The sequence below is a fragment of the Urocitellus parryii genome, chromosome 6 (assembly GCF_045843805.1).
Source record: "Urocitellus parryii isolate mUroPar1 chromosome 6, mUroPar1.hap1, whole genome shotgun sequence".
NCBI classification, from domain to species: domain Eukaryota; kingdom Metazoa; phylum Chordata; class Mammalia; order Rodentia; family Sciuridae; genus Urocitellus; species Urocitellus parryii.
The window spans coordinates 3,977,828-3,995,827 of record NC_135536.1 but is presented as its reverse complement, the minus strand read 5'-3'; positions in this window follow the sequence as shown (position 1 = coordinate 3,995,827).

The following is an 18,000-nucleotide window of genomic DNA, read 5'->3' as shown; positions in this document are numbered from 1 at the left end:
GTTAATTTGCTCCAAAAGCCAGTTTTTATTTTTGTTCCTGGAGATTGAACCTAGGCGCACTTAACCACCGAGCCACATCCCCAGTCCTTTTTATTTGAGACAGGATCCTGCTTAATTACTGAGGCTGGCTTTGAACTTGCCATTCTCCTGCCTCAGCCTCCAGTGCCTCTCAAGAACTAACACGTGCCACCATGTCCGGCCCAAAAGTTAGTTTGTAAGCAGGAAATTCAAGCGTTTCTCACCAGTTCGGATGATGGCTGTAACAACAATGGAGAAGGTGGGTCCCTTGGGCCTGCCAGGTCAACATTGTGGTTTCATCTTTAAGGAAAGGAGTCTTAGTGCTGCAATGTCCCTGCCCAGTCCTGTGATCTTTTGTCTTGCTCCTCCCACCATTGGCACTCCTCCCTAGACTCTGGGCCTGGCCTTCTGGAACAATCTGAGAGCTACTACCACTATATAAACAAACTTAAGAAACACTCCTTCCACTTCCAAGTCTCTGGGGATGTTATGCTCGAATTTGGGACCCCCCAAAAGACCACCAGAGACCAAGATCAATGTAAACAGCAAAGAGGTGTTTATTGCGAGCTAGCTCGGTCCTCCGTGGGCACACAGCAATTGGTGATGCCGAGAGGCCCGAGCCCAGGGTTTGCAGCAGTTTTATACATTTTTTGAAGAAGGCAGGGACCCCCACATACATCATAGCATCTCTTAGCAAATCATCACACACCGCGGGAAAATCAAATAACAACTCTAAAACGTGATTAGTACATTCACTGGCGGGAACAAGTTGGGTAGGAGTGATTGGTTACTACAAGAGGGGGATTCATTTGAACTGATTGATTTAAGCCAAGAGGGGTGTTCGTACTTAACTACATGATTTCCCAACACCATAAACTACTGGGAGGGTCATCTGGCATCCCAGGTATTTCCCTGTCTCATGCTGATTGGTGGCTGTTAAGGATGGCTATGGGTCCTCACCTAGCCTGACTGAGTCAGGAACACCTGGCCCAGCAGATCTCTCCTGTTATTTGTAGATAAACCACTTAGCAGGGTGGGAATGTGCCTAGGAGTGCTCTGTGGGTCTTTCCAAGGACAAAGGTCATGTCCCTTCCCTTGGACAGGCTTTGCTCTGAGGTAGAGGCTGGTTTTTCAGGGAAACCTGCTATTCCAGGAGTTCTGGGCCATGAGACCCCTTAGGAGCCAGTGCTGAGAGCATTTACATTAAAAAGGGTGGTACATGCCATAGTCCCAGGAGAATGCCAAGTTCCAGGCCAGTCTGCAAAAAAAGACCTGTCTCAAAAAATATAAAAGACTGGAGATGTAGCTCAGTGTAGTGTGTCCCTGGGTTCAAGCCTCAGAATTGGGGTTGGGGGAATTGGGACAATGGAAGAAACAAGTAGTGGCACAGCCAGGGTACTTGATGTTGTTAGGTGTGTGAAGTGTATTTCATGCTGTGTGTGTGAGAGAGAGAGAGAGGAGAGAATGCTGCAGGCCCAGGTCTTCCTTGCAGTTTGGGATGGGGGCAATAAGAGGAGGGGGTCAGGGAAGGAAGAAGGGTAGTTGATATTTTCAGCCTGCAAGGTCTTGGCAGGCAGTACCTTGTGCCTTTTCAACCTGTTCCCTCTTTCCTGATGTGGTGGCTTCCTTCCTTTTTTACCCCAGCTTCCACCATTGCCCAAGAGATTTAAGATTTCTTTAGATGAGGCATCCAGTGTCCTGGCTTTGAAGTTCTTTGTCCCTCTTTCTAGAGCCTTTACCTTTCCTTTCTACCAGGTTACCCCAAGGCCACTCCCTGTTTCCTGCCCAGCATTAATATCCCTGGCTCCATCCACATCATCCTGTTCTTCAACTCTCCCAGCAGAGACTGAAGGATATGGAGGCCCAGGGAGGGAGGGAACTTCCCTTGTTGTTTCCCTACCTGCCCTCCTGCCCTGCTCTAAATTAACCCCACCACCAAAACTCCTCCCATGACCTGGCCTTGCCCCCAAACTGACTAACTCCTCTAACTCCTCCTTATGATCTGGCTCTAATCCAGACCCTCATGGTAGCCAGCCACAATTTCCCCCTTGAAAATGTTCCCCTCCAGTGCAGAGTAAAGCATCCACTGGTCCTTGAGGTCTCCCTCCATTTTCTTTTTGTATTCTCTTTCATGAGCTTTCAGTAACTGGACATTTTGGGGGGTTACCCTTCTGGTTAACATTACACTGTTCCCCAGCAATCCCTTCCTTGAGAGCTCTGCCTGCTTTCCTCCATCAAGGTCTGTGGTTTCCTCCCTGCCCAAGGCTGCTCTTTCTCTCTGCTCCCTGGATTGGAATTTCTCTCCCTGGCCTGTGGCTGGGGCCCCTGGAGGGGAGTTCTAGGCCACCAGAAGATCCTCTCCAGCACTTTTTTTTTTTTTTAAATAAAAATTTTTAGTTGTAGATGGACACAATACCTTTACTTACTTAGTTTAATTTATTTTTTATGTGATGCTGAGGATCGAACCCAGGGCCTCACAAGCGAGGCAAGTGCTCCACCACTGAGCCACAAGCCCAGCCCCCAGCACTCTCACTTTCTAACATTATCTGTGTGCATATAACTCACAGACGCCCAGGCCAAGAAGCTGGCTCCATACCAGGCTTAAAGTTCCCTACCTAACCAATTCCCCTAGGACTCTAGAGCCAGGTGACTGTAAGCACAATGAGGGAGGAAGGAAGCAGACCTTGGATCAGCAAGCTCTTCTTTATTCAGCTGAGGAGTCAATCGGCCAAATAACTAATGTGGCTCATTTCTGGGGCGGAAAATTGTGGTGGGCCAAAGCAAGGGTTTCATAGGCTTCATTTAAAGGGTGGGACAGGAGGGTAGTTCCTGGGGTTCATTGTATTGGAGTCCGCTGATCCATTAGTGTGGGCGGGGAGTGTGGATAGGGGATTTCCTGGGGCTTATTGTATTGGAGTCAGCTGGCCCCTTAGGGTGAGGGGTCGGGTGCCTGTGAGGTGTGAGTTCCTTTTGTGTTCCTTCCCTCTGGCTAAGGCCTGGGCTTTTAAATGACAAAAGCTTCAATTTTATCCCAAACAAGGCAGGTGGAGAACAGACACAGATAGGGGAAATGTCCTTGGACTTATTCTGCATATCCTTCAGTGACCACCCCACCATATTCCAGAACCCCAGCTTCCTTCTGCACTGGGTCTGACCCACCAAGTCCTGCTTGTCTGCCTCCTAAATACATCTTTTTGTATTTCTTTTTGATACCAGGAATTGAACCTGGGGCTGCTTGACTACTAAGCCACATCCACAGCCCCTTTTTTATTTTGAGGCAGGGTCTCACTAAATTGCTGTTGCTGGCTTTGGACTTGTGATCCTTCTGCCTCAACCTCCTGAGCCACTGGGATTACAGGCATCTGTTACCATGCCTGGCTTTTTTTTTTTTTTTAATGTTTAATTAGTGCATTATAGGTATACATTATATTGGTTTCATTTTGACATAATCATACATGCATGGATTATAGTTTGCTCCACTTCAGTTTCCAGTACTTTCTCTTTCTCTCCCCTCCTGCCTCCCCCTATTCCTCTTCCTCTACTGATTTTCCTTCTATTATAGGTTGTTTTTTTGTTGTTGTTGTTGGTTTTTTTTGGAGGGGGTTACCAGGGACTGAACTCAGGGGGCAGTTAACCACTGAGTTGCTTAGCATCTCACTTTTGCTGAGGCTGGCTTTGAATCCACGATCCTTCCGTCTCAGCCTCCCGAGTGCTGAGATTATAGATGTGCAACACTGCGCCTGGCTATATTTTATATTTTTCAAAATTAGTGCCTAAATACACCTTAAATTATCCTCTGCTCTCCATCTTCATCCCCCAACTTTTTCCATGTGCCTCCCTCACTCACACAGCCATCACTCACATGCAAGACCTCCTAACTGCTTGCTGCATCAGGTGTCTTCTGTCCCAACCCATAAAAGGGTGAACTTCAAGAACACACCTCAGTCCAGGGTGGCTCCTGGTAGAGTGCTTGCCTACCTGGGTCTCCTCACCAGCACCACTGAAAAAACACACAGCTCTGACCCCATCATTCCTCCCTGCACACTCTCAGTGACTTCCCATCATTCCCAGGAGAAGAGCTCCATTGTGGGGCTTTCACAGCTCTGCAGATTGATGTCTGCTGCCATCCATGTGCCCTCAGGTCACCCTGTATCCCCTCCAGGTCTAAGCTGCCCCTCTCTCCATGATGTACCCCCACAGGGCAGTGCACAGGCTGTTCCTCATTTAATTAATTTCTAGTGTACCTTCTGCTCACATGTTCCCTTAGGGACACTTTCTCCTTCTTACCATGTCAGAACACTGTTAAAAGGGATTCTCAGCATGCTGTGTACCCTGCCCTCAGATGCCTAATCAGGTCATCTGTTCCTTGAACCCTCCAGCCTGGATCCCTGCACATACTTTTCTGTTTAGCCACCTCCTCCAGGAATAGTGTATTTCTAATACACGACCACATTCTGTAGCTTCAGCTTCCTAAATATTTGGTGTGTCCCAAGGCACCATTCATTGTTGGGGATTGAACTCAGGCTTCTCCCTCCCTAGGCTTGTACTAGCTCTACAGGACTCCCAGTCCTGTTAGTGTCTGTGTCTGTTCCCCTCCCATCCCCAGTGATTTTACTGTACAGGAATCTCACCGTTTTCCCCCTCCATTTAAAACCTTTCAGTGTCCCTCCATTAAGCTGGAACACAAGGGACAGACTCTATCCTGGTAGCCTGCATTCAAGGCCTGGCTCAGTCATTGCGTGTCTACCTGTGTGACTTGGGGCAAGGCACTTACCCCCTCTGTACCTCCAGTTCAGGATCTATAAAAGCATGGGAATGTCTTCCTCACAGAGTGTTTATGAGTCTTAATGAACTACTTCTGTTTTGGAAAGTGGCCCAGACCAGGGCCTGGCACACAGTAACTGCTAGTAACTGTTGTATATGTTTGCTAAAGTAAACAAACCCTGCTGGAACCTGCCCTCACCTACCCACAGGGTGGCCAGGTAGAGTAGCAGCTCTCAGCTAACCCTCCTGACTGAAGTAGGTGGCTTTAGTCCATTGTACAGATGAGAGCATCAAGGCTCAGGGGAGGTAAGTCCTCAACTCTGGGGTCACCCTGAGCAGGACAGACATCCAGTTCTGATTCACACAATTTTTTTTTTAAGAGAGAGAGAGAGAGAGAATTTTTTAATATTTATTTTTTAGCTTTCGGTGGACACATCTTTATTTTGTTTGTATGTAGTGCTGAGGATCGAACCCAGGCCACACGCACGCCAGGCGAGCGCGCTACCGCTTGAGCCACATCCCCAGCCCTCACACAAATTTAAAAAATATATATATTTTATTTTTTTTATTATTTTTTTTTTTTTTTTTTTTTTTTAAAGAATTTTAATATTTATTTTTTAGTTCTCGGTGGACACAACATCTTTGTTGGTATGTGGTGCTGAGGATCGAACCCGGGCCGCACGCATGCCAGGTGAGCGCGCTACCGCTTGAGCCACATCCCCAGCCCCCAATATATATATTTTAATTGTAGATGGACACAATATATTTATCTTTATGTGGTGCTGAGGATTGAACCCAGGGCTTCGCACATGCTAGGTGAGTACTCTACCGCTGAGCCACAACCCCAGCCCCCTCACACAAAATTGTTTTTTTAATATTTATTTTATTTCTTAGTTTTAGGTGGAAACAATATCTTTATTTTACATGTATGTGGTCCTGAGGAGGATCGAACCCAGTGCCTCATGCATGCTAGTCGAGCACGCTACCACTGAGCTACCACTGAGCTACAACCCCAGCCCCCCCCCCGACAAATTATTATGCATTGTATTTTTGTATTTTCATCATCATTCAGTTCAAAATACTGATTTCCCTTTTGATTTCTACTTTGACTCAGAATTATTTATAAATGTGTTATGTAGTTTACAAATATTTGGAGGTTTTTCAGGTGTCTTTTAATTTTTTTTTTTTTTTTTTTGGTATTGGGGATTGAACCCAGGGGCACTCAACCACTGAACCACATCCCCAGCTGTATTTTGTATTTTAGAGACAGTGAAGTTCAGGAAACCAGTGGTCTGCGGGCACCTTAGACTAGTATGCATTTTCTAGAATTTTATATATGCGATCATCATCTTTCTCTCTGAATAATTATGCTGCATATAGGACATTTATCAAGATAGACTATATTCTGGGCCATAAAACAAGTCTGAATAGGGGCTCAGTGTAGAGCACTTGCCTAGCACATGTGAGGCACTGGGTTCGATTCTCAGCACCACATAAAAATACATAAATAAAGGCCTATACATAAATATAATGCCTATTCATTATAACTAAAAATATTTTTTTTAAGAGAGAGTGAGAGAGGAGAGAGAGAGAGAGAGAGAAAGAGAGAGAGAGAGAGAGAGAGAGAGAGAGAGAGAGAGAGAGAGAGAGAGAATTTTTAACATTTTATTTCTTAGTGTTCGGCGGACACAACATCTTTGTTTGTATGTGGTGCTGAGGATCGAACCCGGGCCGCACGCATGCCAGGAGAGCGCGCTACCGCTTGAGCCACATCCCCAGCCCCCTAAAAATATTTTTTAAAGGCTGAATAAATTTAAAAGGACTCAATCATACAAAATATATTCTCTGACCACAATGAAATTTAATATTCGTAATCAATAACAAAAGACACCTGGAGGACTGGGGCTATAGCTCAGTGGCAGAGCACTTGCCTAGCATTCGTGAGGCATTGTGTTGGATCCAAAGCACCACATAAAAATAAAAACAAATAAAGGTATTATATCCATCTACAACTAAAAAAAATAATAATATAAACAAATAAAATGAAGGCATTCTGTCCATCTAAAACTACAAAAACAAGCAAACAAACAAAAAAACACCTGGAAGCTGGGCATGGTGGAGCACGCCTATAATCCCAGCGGCTCAGGAAGCTGAGGCAGGAGGATCACGAGTTCAAAGTCAGCCTTAGCAAAAAGCAAGGTGCTAAGCAACTCAGTAAGACCCTGTCTCCAAATAAAATATAAAAAAAGGCTGAGGATGTGGCTCAGTGGTCAAGTGCCCCTGAGTTCAATCCCCGGTACTAAAAAAAAAAAAAAAAAAAAAAAAATCAGCTGGGTGTAGTGATGCATACATGTAATCTCAGCTACAGGAGGCTGAGCAGTAGGATTGGAAGTTCAAGGCCACCCCAGGCAATTTAGCAAGACCCTGTCTGAAACAAACAACAAAAAAGGCATATCAAACTATGCTTTAAACATACACAGTTTATTGCTTGTCAACTGTACCTCACAAAACAGTTTTCTAAAAATTGATGTTACCAGTGTGGTGGCACACACCTGTAATTCTAATGGCTTGGGAGGCTGAGGCAGGAGGATCACAAGTTCAAAGCCAGCCTCAGCAATTTAGGGAGACCCTAAGCATGTAGTAAGACTCTAAAATAAATAAAAAGGACTGGAGATGTGGTTAATGACCTCTGGTACCAAAGTGTCTCTCAATTCCTGGTACAATGGGCTGGGGATGTGGCTCAAGCGGTAGCTCGCTCACCTGGCGTGCATGCGGCCTGGGTTCAATCCTCAGCACCACATACAAACAAAGATGTTGTGTACGCCAAAAACTGAAAAATAAATATTGAAATTCTCTCTCTCTCTCTCTCTCTCTCTCTCTCTCTCTCCCTCTCTCTCTTTAAAAAAAAAAAATTCCTGGTACAATAAAAATTGATGCTTTGGAGCCCATTGTGATGGTACATCCCTATAATCCCAGGGACTTTGGAGGCCAGGGTAGGAGGATCATAAGTTCAAAGCCAGCTTCAGCAATTTAGGGAGGCCCTAAGCAACTTAAGACCCTGTCTCAAAATAAAATGGACTGAGCTGGAGTTGTGGCTCAGTGGTAGAGCACTTGCCTAGCATGTGTGAGGCACTGGGTTTGGTTCTCAGCACTGTATATAAACAAAATAAAGGTTCATTTGATACCACTGGTTATTGGTAAGGGTGAGGAGTCCTGCTTCCCCACATGTTGAAGTTTGAACATTAAAGAAGCACACCTAGGAAAGCATATGAAGCAGGGTTTATTTAAAAAGGGGTAACATAGACTTCTCCTGCAAGGGAGAAGGGGCCATAGCTGGTATCCCAAGAAACGAGGTGTTCTGCCCTTTTTATATGTCCCAGGATTCCTTTGTTCTCCTGCCTTTTTCCCTTTTATCTTTCTCCTGCTTGTGGAGGTGGTGACTAGGCCCAGGAGTGCTGGGTGGGAGGGCCAAAAGGTGGGAACAGGTGGGCTGAAGGGGGAAGGGCAGGTGGAGTAGACAAGGACACTTTAACAACCCTAGAGCTCCCTGGAGGGAGGGGCAATTCCTGGGGCAGGTTACCCTGGCAACAGGTTGGAGCAGGGGCAGGTTCTACATAAGATCCCTCAGGGGACAGTCTCCAACTTCCCAGAGTAACTTAAAATTGGCCTCCTAGTTCTTTTGACTCAATTCATCTATCTACACTGACTACCTATCTTTAAATCTGGCTTCACATTGACAACTAAAAAGTATTTTAAGTAAATAAATAAATAAATAAAATTAAAAAATAAAAAGGACTGGGAGGGCTGGGGATATAGCTCGGTTGTAGAGTGTTTGCCTTTCATGCACAAGGCCCTGGGTTCAATCCCCAGCACCACAGATAAACAAATAAATAGGATTGGGGATGTGGCTCAGTGGTAAAGTGCCCCTGGGTTCAATCTCCAGTACTGAAAATGAGGGAAAAAAAATTTCAGGGGACTGGGGATATAGCTCAGTTGGTAGAGTGCTTGCTTCACATGCACAAGGCCATGGGTTCAATCCCCAGCACCACACACACATACACACACAAAAAAAAAAAAAAAAAAAAAGAAAGAAAGAAAAAAAAAGAAAAAAAATTCAGGTTGAGAGCTGGGAATGTAGATCACTGGTAGAGTCTACCACGCGGCCTGCGCAGTGGTTTCATTAATGAGGTTCTAGGCATAAAGTTAGTTAGAAGAGATCGAAATAAAAACACAAGACTTATTTCTATTGCTAGGTCTGAGACGGCTCCCCTCTGGTTTGCTCCTCTAAACTGCCCTGCAGGGCAGCAGGGATTACCCAGGGCTAGCAGGAGAGAGAGAGAGAGCACGCCAGGGACTAGCCTTTTATTAGGGAACAAGAGATTCAGGGGAGAATTCCATCCAATGAAGGTTGAGGGGGGACTGCACTCCAAGGTCAGGGTCAGTGATTGGGTCCCCTGGGTCAGTGGTCAGGCACACCCCCACACGGATGGGTCGGGAAAAACTTCAACTTTTGCCAAAGTGCTTCAGACCCTTAAAGGGAGGCACCCGATCACGTGTTAGAATGGCTTCCCACAGTAGAGACTTGCCTAGCATGCACAAGTCCTTGAGTTCCACCTCTGGCACTGTAAGAAAAAAAAAAAAAGTTGATGTTTATCAAAAACTTTGGAGAAATGTTTAGAATCAAGTTGTAATTACCACATATAAGAAGAGCAGTGATTCATGACTTATACTTCAGAAAGAAGTGTGCCTCCCATGTGCAAGGCCCTGATTTCAAAAGAAACCATGGGGGTGTGGGGGAAACAAGGTCTGGAGTCAACTTGTGACTATGCAGCTTTGAACAAACTGCTCAGCCTGTCTGTGCTGATGGCAGGCATGTGGAGAGAGGTCATAAGCTCATCCCAGGAAAGCCCTCAGCACCTGGCATGCAGGAAGTACTCAGAGGTTAGAGGCACTGAGGTTCTCCTAACAGAATGGGAGAAGGTGACCTATACCTGAAGTAAACTGCTGGCAACTACTAAACTGTTCCAGAGTACTGCCATTTACCCTTGACCCTCTAAACCTTCTGAGTCATCCTTGGCTCACCCCTCACCCTCAGCCCCCATAGTCTGATGGCTGCCAAGACAAGTAGAATTTTCCTTGGAAATGCTCTTTCTCTTCATGCTCAGGGGTCCACCTGCCATCTTAGGCCCTGAGGCCCTGTACTGTGGCAATCTTCTGCTGACTCTTGCTGAACTGAGTCTGTTCCATATTCCTTTCTCAACTGCCCATCTCCTGTTGTAGAAAGTCCCAGGCTCCTGGTGAAGCCAGAATTAGAAAGGCAGTCAGTATAGACAGGTAAATGGAGTCAGGTCAGATCAAGGAGGCCAATTGTGAGTGAGTCCCAGAAGTTGGAGACAGTCCCCAGAGGGATTGAAATGTGAATTCCCTCAGAGTCCTTCCTCCAGCTCATCAAGAACCTGCCCCTGCTCCAACCTGTTGCCAAGGTAACCTGTCCCAGGAATTGCCCCTCCCTCCAGGGAGCTCTAAGGTTGTTCAGGTGTCCTGGGCTGCACAGCACATCCTGCCCTTCCCCCTTCAGCCCACTGGTTTCCCACCTTTGGCCCTCCCACCAAACATTCCTGGGCCTAGTCACTGGAGGGAGAAAGAGAAGGGGAAGAGGGCAGGAGAACAAAGGAAGCCTGGGACATATAAAAAGGGCAGAAAACCTCGCTTCTTGGGATACCAGCTATGGCCCCTTCTCCTTTGCGGGAGTCTATGTTACTCCTTTTTAAACAAACCCTGCTTTATAAGCTTGCCTCCCAGTGCTTCTCTAATGTTCAAACTTCAACAGGTGGGAAACTAGGATTCCTTACCCATAACCGGCAGTATCACTGGGACACACAACAGAGGTCCCTCTTCAGGTGTGCAGACCACAGGGGGCTGCCACCCAGCTCATCCCACCTCTCCCTTCTCTCTGCTGGGGTATCTACCCACATGCTCCTTGCCTGGGAACTCCCATTGAATGTCCTGGTCCAGTTTCATGGTTTGCCCAGGCTAGGGGCTTGTGCCCGCTCTGCTGTCTGACTGAAGGCAGGCCCCAAAACAGATGGGCTTCCACCAGAAGCCAAGGGGTTGAGAGGGCGACGGGAGGAGGGTCCTGCCACCTCTCACAGGTCTCTTGCCCTCCCAGTTCCTGGGCTCTTTGACTCTACAACATCATCCTGCCCGACCAAGCCAGCCTGGTTCCCTTCTGTTCCTAAGCATCCCCTGTAAGTGTGTTCCTGCCCTCACTCCCAGCATCCTGTTTACTGAAGCCCATCCACCTGGATGCTCCACAGATTTGTTTACCCAACACTGGGGTCGTTAAACTGGTCACCTGCCTTCATCAGCTTGAGCCCCATGTTCCCCATAACCACAGCTCCAGCCCACTCTGCCCATCTCCACGCCTGACCTGGCTGCCTCAGACCTAGGAAGCCATGCCGGCCCTGCCCTCCCTCCCGCGGAGAGGCCCAGGTGACTTGGCATTTATGAGGAATACAGGGGCGGCTGGAGCTCAGTGGTAGCAGCCTGCTTAGCATGTCTGATGCCGGGTTTCGTCCCCAGTCCCTGGCACAAAAACAGTGTGTAAAAGAAATGGGCACGAGGGAGGAAGGACGGCGCAAGCCCGGCGGGGCCACACCCTGGGCTCTGACCGCCCGCGCCCACCGCTCAGAGGAGCTCCTCGGCGCTCCCACCCCGGGGCGCGCGGAAAGGAGGTGCCCTCCTCCCGCCGGTCCGTGGACCCTCCCTCCCTGCGCTCGCTCACGGCTGTTGCCGCCGGCGGAAGGAGCGCGCTCCGACCGGCCGCCGCGGGCGGAACCCTTGGGCGCGCGGCAGAGGCGCCGGGCGCCGCCTGCAGATCCGTTAACTGGGGGTTTGCGGCCTCCGACTGCGAACTTCCTCCCCCTCCAACGGCAGGACTGGGCCGTCAGGCGGCTGCCGTCTGAGAATTCACCTCAAATCTTCCAGCATTCCCCTGGGTAGCTGTCTGCACTTGTAAGAGAAGAAAACGACTTTCTGTTATTTGGTTTGGGGTCCTGGGGATTGAGCCGGGATGCTCTACCACAGACACGTTCCAGCTCTTTTTACTTTTGGAGACCTGGTCTCCACAAGTTGCTGAGGCTGGCCTTGAATTTGGGATCCTCTGCCTTGGCCTCCTGAGTTCTGAGATTACAGGTCTGACCCCGGCTTCTATTTAGGTATTTATTTTGGTACCAGGGATTGACCCTAGGGGCACTTAACCACTTGGCCGCATCCCCAGACCTTTTAAAATATTTAGAGATACGGTCTCGCAGAGTTTCTTAGGGCCTCACGAAGTTGCTGAGCCTGGCTTTGAACTCCTGATCCTCCTGCCTCAGCCTCCCCAGGCAAGCGGAGTGGCTGGGAGTACAGGTGTGTGCCCAGCTAAGCTTGTTTGCTTTTAGTGCTGGGAATTAACCCAGGACCTTGAGCTTGGAGGCAAGTATACTACTTCTCTGAGCTACTCCCCAAACCTCCTATTTTTAATTTTAATTATTTATTTGAGATGGGGGTCTCACCATGTTGCCCAGGCTGGTCTCCAGCAGTCCTTCTGCCTAGAAGCAGTTTTTTTTTTTTTAAGGCTCTGGTAAGCTGGGGAAACATTTGTGCTTCCAGTTCACTTCCAGAAACTTCATGTGCAAATGTCTCCTTTCAATGAAGGCTATGTAATCCTCGAAATTGTTACAAGGATCAGCTATGACACTCATGAGATTGAGAAGGCAGTTTAAATATTCCAGAAAAAAGAGTTTCTTTCTTTTTTTTTTTTTTTTTACACATTCATTTTATTTATTTATTTATTTATTTGAGAGAGAGAGAGAGAGAGAGAGAGAGAGAGAGAGAGAGAGAGAGAGAGAGAATTTTTTAATATTTATTTTTCAGTTTTCGGCGGACACAACATTTTTGTTGGTATGTGGTGCTGAGGATCGAACCCGGGCCACACGCATGCCAGGTCTACCACTTGAGCCACATCCCCAGCCCTAGAAGCAGTTTTTTTGAAAGAAGAAAGCCTGGAGGGAAAAAAAAAAAAAATGTAGAATTTACATCAAGCAGTCTTAAGCTGGAGAGAGCTAGGCACCTTCCTCAACTCCCACCTCTCCTGGCCTCCCTAGATGTCTTAGGACCTCAGAAAGGTGGTGGCCACTCATCTCTTGGGACCTCAGAATGGTGGTGGCCACTCATCAGCTGGCTCTGCTTGTGTGGGACTCCCTTTGTTGTCTTGGCCAACCACAGGGCAGAGGCCTCTGTGCTGAGACCCACCCCAGGACAGTCTCCATGTCAGCCAGTGGAAGAACAGGTCCAGCTGCCCTGACAAGTGTCTGGGGGAGGGGTGTGCGCAGGCAGGGGCAGCAGTGTTTATCCTCAGACAACCCAGGGTAGTGGTGGGAGTGGTCAGCAAGTGAAATTGCAGAGTGTGAGCAGGTCTGATGATCCTGGCTAGCCCAGCTGATAGTTCTTTTCTGTTTACATGAGGCAAGGGTCACCTTGGCTGTCTGGAATCTGCCTTGTGGCCAGTGGACCAGATGGTGGGCACCTTGGTCTGGCTGCCTTGTCGTGAATCTGACAATCCTCCAGGTTGGCCCTGGTGGGTCTTCCACGATTAGTTTCCTGAGCCTCTGCCCTCACCTCCTCACCCTCCAATAAAGGGTTCGCCTGCCCAGTCTCCTGCTGGCTCATACCTCTTGCTTGGAAACCATGCCTCCTTGAAGATCCAGGACAGCTGTCCCTTCTGCTGCCTTCCTGCCACCTTGGGGGAGGTGGTAGGGGTTTGCTTTTTTGTCCCTGCTTTTTCCTCTACTGACTTTGGGGCTTCTCTGGAAGCCTTGGTTTCCTCATCTATAAAATGCGGGTAGGGATAGGACGGTTGGCTAAGGTTTCATCTTTGTCTTAATGGGACTCCAAATTCTTTCACCTGAGGACAGATTGGCTGGGTAGAAGTGCCATAAGTTGACCTGAGCAAGAATAAGTTACTGGGAACTTCTACACATTGCAAGCCCCTTGTTCCTTCTCTGAAGTCAGAGTAGATATGCATGATGTGAGCATTTCACTGAACTGACTGTGTCCCAGTTAATATCATGTGGCAAATCGAAATACTCATCCATGCTTCAGGAGGCTAGGGACACATAGCAAGAGCCAATCTAACACTTCCCAAGCTACTTTGCAGTGTAGTATTCTGAGCAGCACTAAATAGCAAGCAGCATGCTGCCTCTGAATCCAAATCCAATAGTTGTCAACAACTATTTCATTTAGAAATGAAATCAACCCAGTCTCCATTTCAGTAAACATTCAACATTACTGTTTAGGGCTGGGGGTAGCTCAGTAGTGGATATTCTATGCATACAAAAGAATATTGTGTTAGCTTCCCATTACTGGGACAAATTAGCAACTTGTAAAGAGATCAAATGGTTTATCTGGCTCACAGTTTCAGGGGTTTCTGTGTATGGTGGGTTGGGCCTGTGGCAAGGCAGTACTCCATGTAGCATTTCAGGTGAGGCAAACTTTCACCTCATGGCTAGAAGTCAAAAGAGAAAAAGGGAAAGCTAGGGCCTTACTATACTCTTCCAGGGCATGTCCCCAGTGACCAGCAGCCCTCCCACTAGGCCCCGCCTCTCAAAATCTCTACCCCCTCCCAATAGCACTTAGCTAGGGACTAGCCTTTAAACATACAGGCCTCTGTGGACACTGAGGATCTCAATTGTAGTAAAGATATCTATATATAAGTCATAAGAATAATAATGTGTTGAGCTGGGGATGTGGCTCAAGCCATAGCGCGCTCGCCTGGCATGCGTGCAGCCCGGGTTCGATCCTCAGCACCACATACAAACAAAAGATGTTATGTCCGCTGAAAACTAAAAAATAAATATTTAAAAAATTCTCTCTCTCACTTCTCACTCACTAAAAAAAAAAAAAAAAAAAAAAAATTGTAAGAATAATAATGTGCTGGGTGTGGTGGTACACACCTGTAAACCAGCAGCTCTGGAGGCTGAGGGAGGAGGATCAAAAGTTCAAGGCCAGCCTCAGTAGCTCATCAAGACCCTATGTCAAAATACAAAATAAAAGGTCTAGAGTTATAGCGCAGTGGTGTTAGACCAGGACGCAAGAAAAGACCACTGACTCCAATTAAAATCAAATTAAAGCAAGCTTATTATTTCGACGGGCTGGGCTGCCTCTCCCACCCAAAACCGCAGGAACAAGACAGCAGCCGCAGCTTTCCTGCAGCCCAGCTTTATAGCCCAGAAAGTTACACAAAGTGGGGTTACAGATAACAAAACTCTGAGAAGCATAACACAAATGGTAGTTTACATTTTTGCAGGCCCCGACATCAGAATTTATGAAGGTCATTAGAGCCTCAGAGAGGGTCGTTATCTGGCCAGGGAAGGCCAAGATTTGTGAGGTGTCAGTAAAGTTTTAGAGAGGGCTGCTATCTGATCAGAGAGCCAGGCATGGGTGAGTTCAAGGCACGGGCAGGCATTCCAAGCAGGTTCAGAATTTGCAGTAATTTATAGTAAAGCCGAAAATAGCTTTTCATGGCTTTATGGTGAGATGGCTTCCAATTTTAAAAAAAGATCAGGTTGGGTCTATCAGTGGTAGAGCGCCCTTGGTCAACACCCAGTATGGGTGGGGGAATGATAATTCTAGCACCTACCTACTGCCTGGACTGTTCCCACATCTCCCTCTCATCTGCCATCACCACTCTCCTAAGAGCTGGTCACTCCAATCTCTGCCCACCTTTTTCTCCTTTGCTTAGAACCCCTCCATGAGTGGGTGGTCAAGGTGTAGCCACAAGTCACCTTTCTGGAGGCTCAGGGAAAGTACTGCCTTTCCACTGTGGCCCCCTTGACACCTTTCATAGGTGGGCTGTTGTCCCATGTTGTGGTGATTTGCCAAATGCACTCCAGGCAGGGATCCAGGACCCTCTTGGGCACTGTGTGGGCACTAGTGGGATGTCAGTGCAATAAACCAGCAGAGAATACACAAAAAGATAATGACACTGTCTCAATGTACTGTGACCTTCGCCAAGGGTTGGTTGGAGGGATGGTCAACTTGAACTAGAAATGTTTAGATTAGCCAGGCACTGTGGTGCACATCTATAACCCCAGAAGCTCGGGAGGCTGAGGCAGGAGGATTGAGAGTTCAGAGCCAGCCTCAGCAATTTAGTGAGGCCCTGAGCAACTCAGTGAGACCCTGTCTCTAAAAAAAAAAAAAAAAAAAAAAAAAAAAAAAAAAAAAAGATTTGGGGATGTGGCTCAATGGTAAGTGCCCCTGGATTCAATCCCCAATACCAAACAAAAACAAAAACAAAACAAAGAAATGTTTAGCAGTTTTAAGTCTTGTCCACTCACCATTAGTCAGCCTAAACAACATGAACACTTGCAGATCCACAGCTCTGTCCCTTTGTTTGGCAACACAGTCACTGCCTGGGAGAGCAGTTTTCAGAGAAGAGTGCAGTGGTGGGTTCAGACACAGACGCTCGGGCCTCCTGTGGCCCAGTGAACAAGTGCTCGCTTGGGAACAGGGCCTTCTGGACTTCCAAGCCTAACACACAGGTGGGGAATAATCTGTAGGTGAAACCTGAGGAGAGCTAGTGGGTGATGGATTGCAGAAGCCCTGGCTGTCAAATGCATCCCCATGGATGTAGAATGGGGTAAAATACAGTCTGCTCTCCTGCTGCTTGGAAAGCCGATTTGGGAAACTGAACAAGGCTCTGAAAGGCAGACTGAGAAAAGGGGGCTGGATATATATTTAAAAATTTTAATTATTTATTTAATTTTAATTTATTATTTATTTAGCATTAGGGATTGAACCCAGAGATGCTGTACCACTGAGACACATCCACAGTCTTTTTTATTTTGTCAAAGGGTCTTGCTAAATTGCTGAGACTGGCCTTGAACTTGTGATCCTCCCGTCTCAGCTTCTCTAGTCACTAGGATTACAGGCGCCATCATGCCTGGCATGGAGCTGGATTTCTTTAAGGATGTTCTATGGCCTAATCCTCCAACCCAGTGGTATTTTTGCTGTCATCTGAGACTCTTGGATGGACCCACAACAAAAACTGGAACGGAATCCTTAATTTTCCAGCCTCCATACAGACCTATTTTGATGATGCAGCCAACTGCAGCACAGCCGTATGGGGGGACTACAGTTCTGGCTGGGCTCCAAAGACAGTGGCTCAGGGAAACTTGAAACAAGGGGGAAAGCCCCTTAGGGAGGTGTCTCACTGGGGCCAACAGGAGGCCTCTTTGCAGGTGTGAACTGGTACTGGTCTATGTTCTTCTCCAAGCACCAGGTGGGCTGGTCAACTGGATTTTGGGACCAAGTTGTATGAAAAACAACTCACTGGATCATATGAGGGCATAGCTGGTGACAACTGCTCCTCTTGCCTGCCCGCCCAGGCACCTGGGTACATTCCTGCACTGAAGGGCTGTGTGCATGTGGAGACACCAGTAAGCCAAACATATCAATAGTGTCAGTGCCCTATAAGTCACCAACTTCTGCTGCTGGGTGAAGTGGTGAGCACCTGCAGTCACAGCTACTCAGGAGGCTGAGGGAGGAGGATTGCTCAAGCTTGTGAATTTGAGACCAGTGTGAGCTGCACAGTGAGGCTGTGTCTCAAAAACAAACTTCTAGTTATTTATGATTTTATCTTTTGTGGTGCTGGGAGTTAAACCCAGGGCCTAGTGCATTGCTAGGGAAGCACTCTATCACTGAGCCACGTCCCTAGCCCTTTCTTTACTTGTTATTTTGAGGTAGGGTCTTACAAAATTGAGGCTGGATGGAATTTGCAACTCTTCTGCCTCAGCCTCTGAGTGGCTGGGATCATTGTGTCCGGCTCATACTTACTTCTACAGTCTGTATCAACCTGTATCAAAGGGCCCAGAACTGAAAAGCCTCGGCTCACACCCAGGCACTGCCCTGGCCTTGTCTCTCCTGTCAGTTACATGAGGACAACAGCATTTACCACCTGTGGGTCTTTGGGAGGTTAATTTAGGTGAAATATGGGAAATGCCTGGTACACAGGGCTCAAGCTGGTCTGAATTCTCTGTTGCACTGGGTGTGGTCTGTGATTCCTCCTAGTCTCATCACAGCAGGGTTACAACCACCCTTTTAGGAGGGGCTGATGCTACTATATCTGGCTATAGTTTATTTATTTATTTATTATTTTTGGTTGCCTCAATTTCTGGA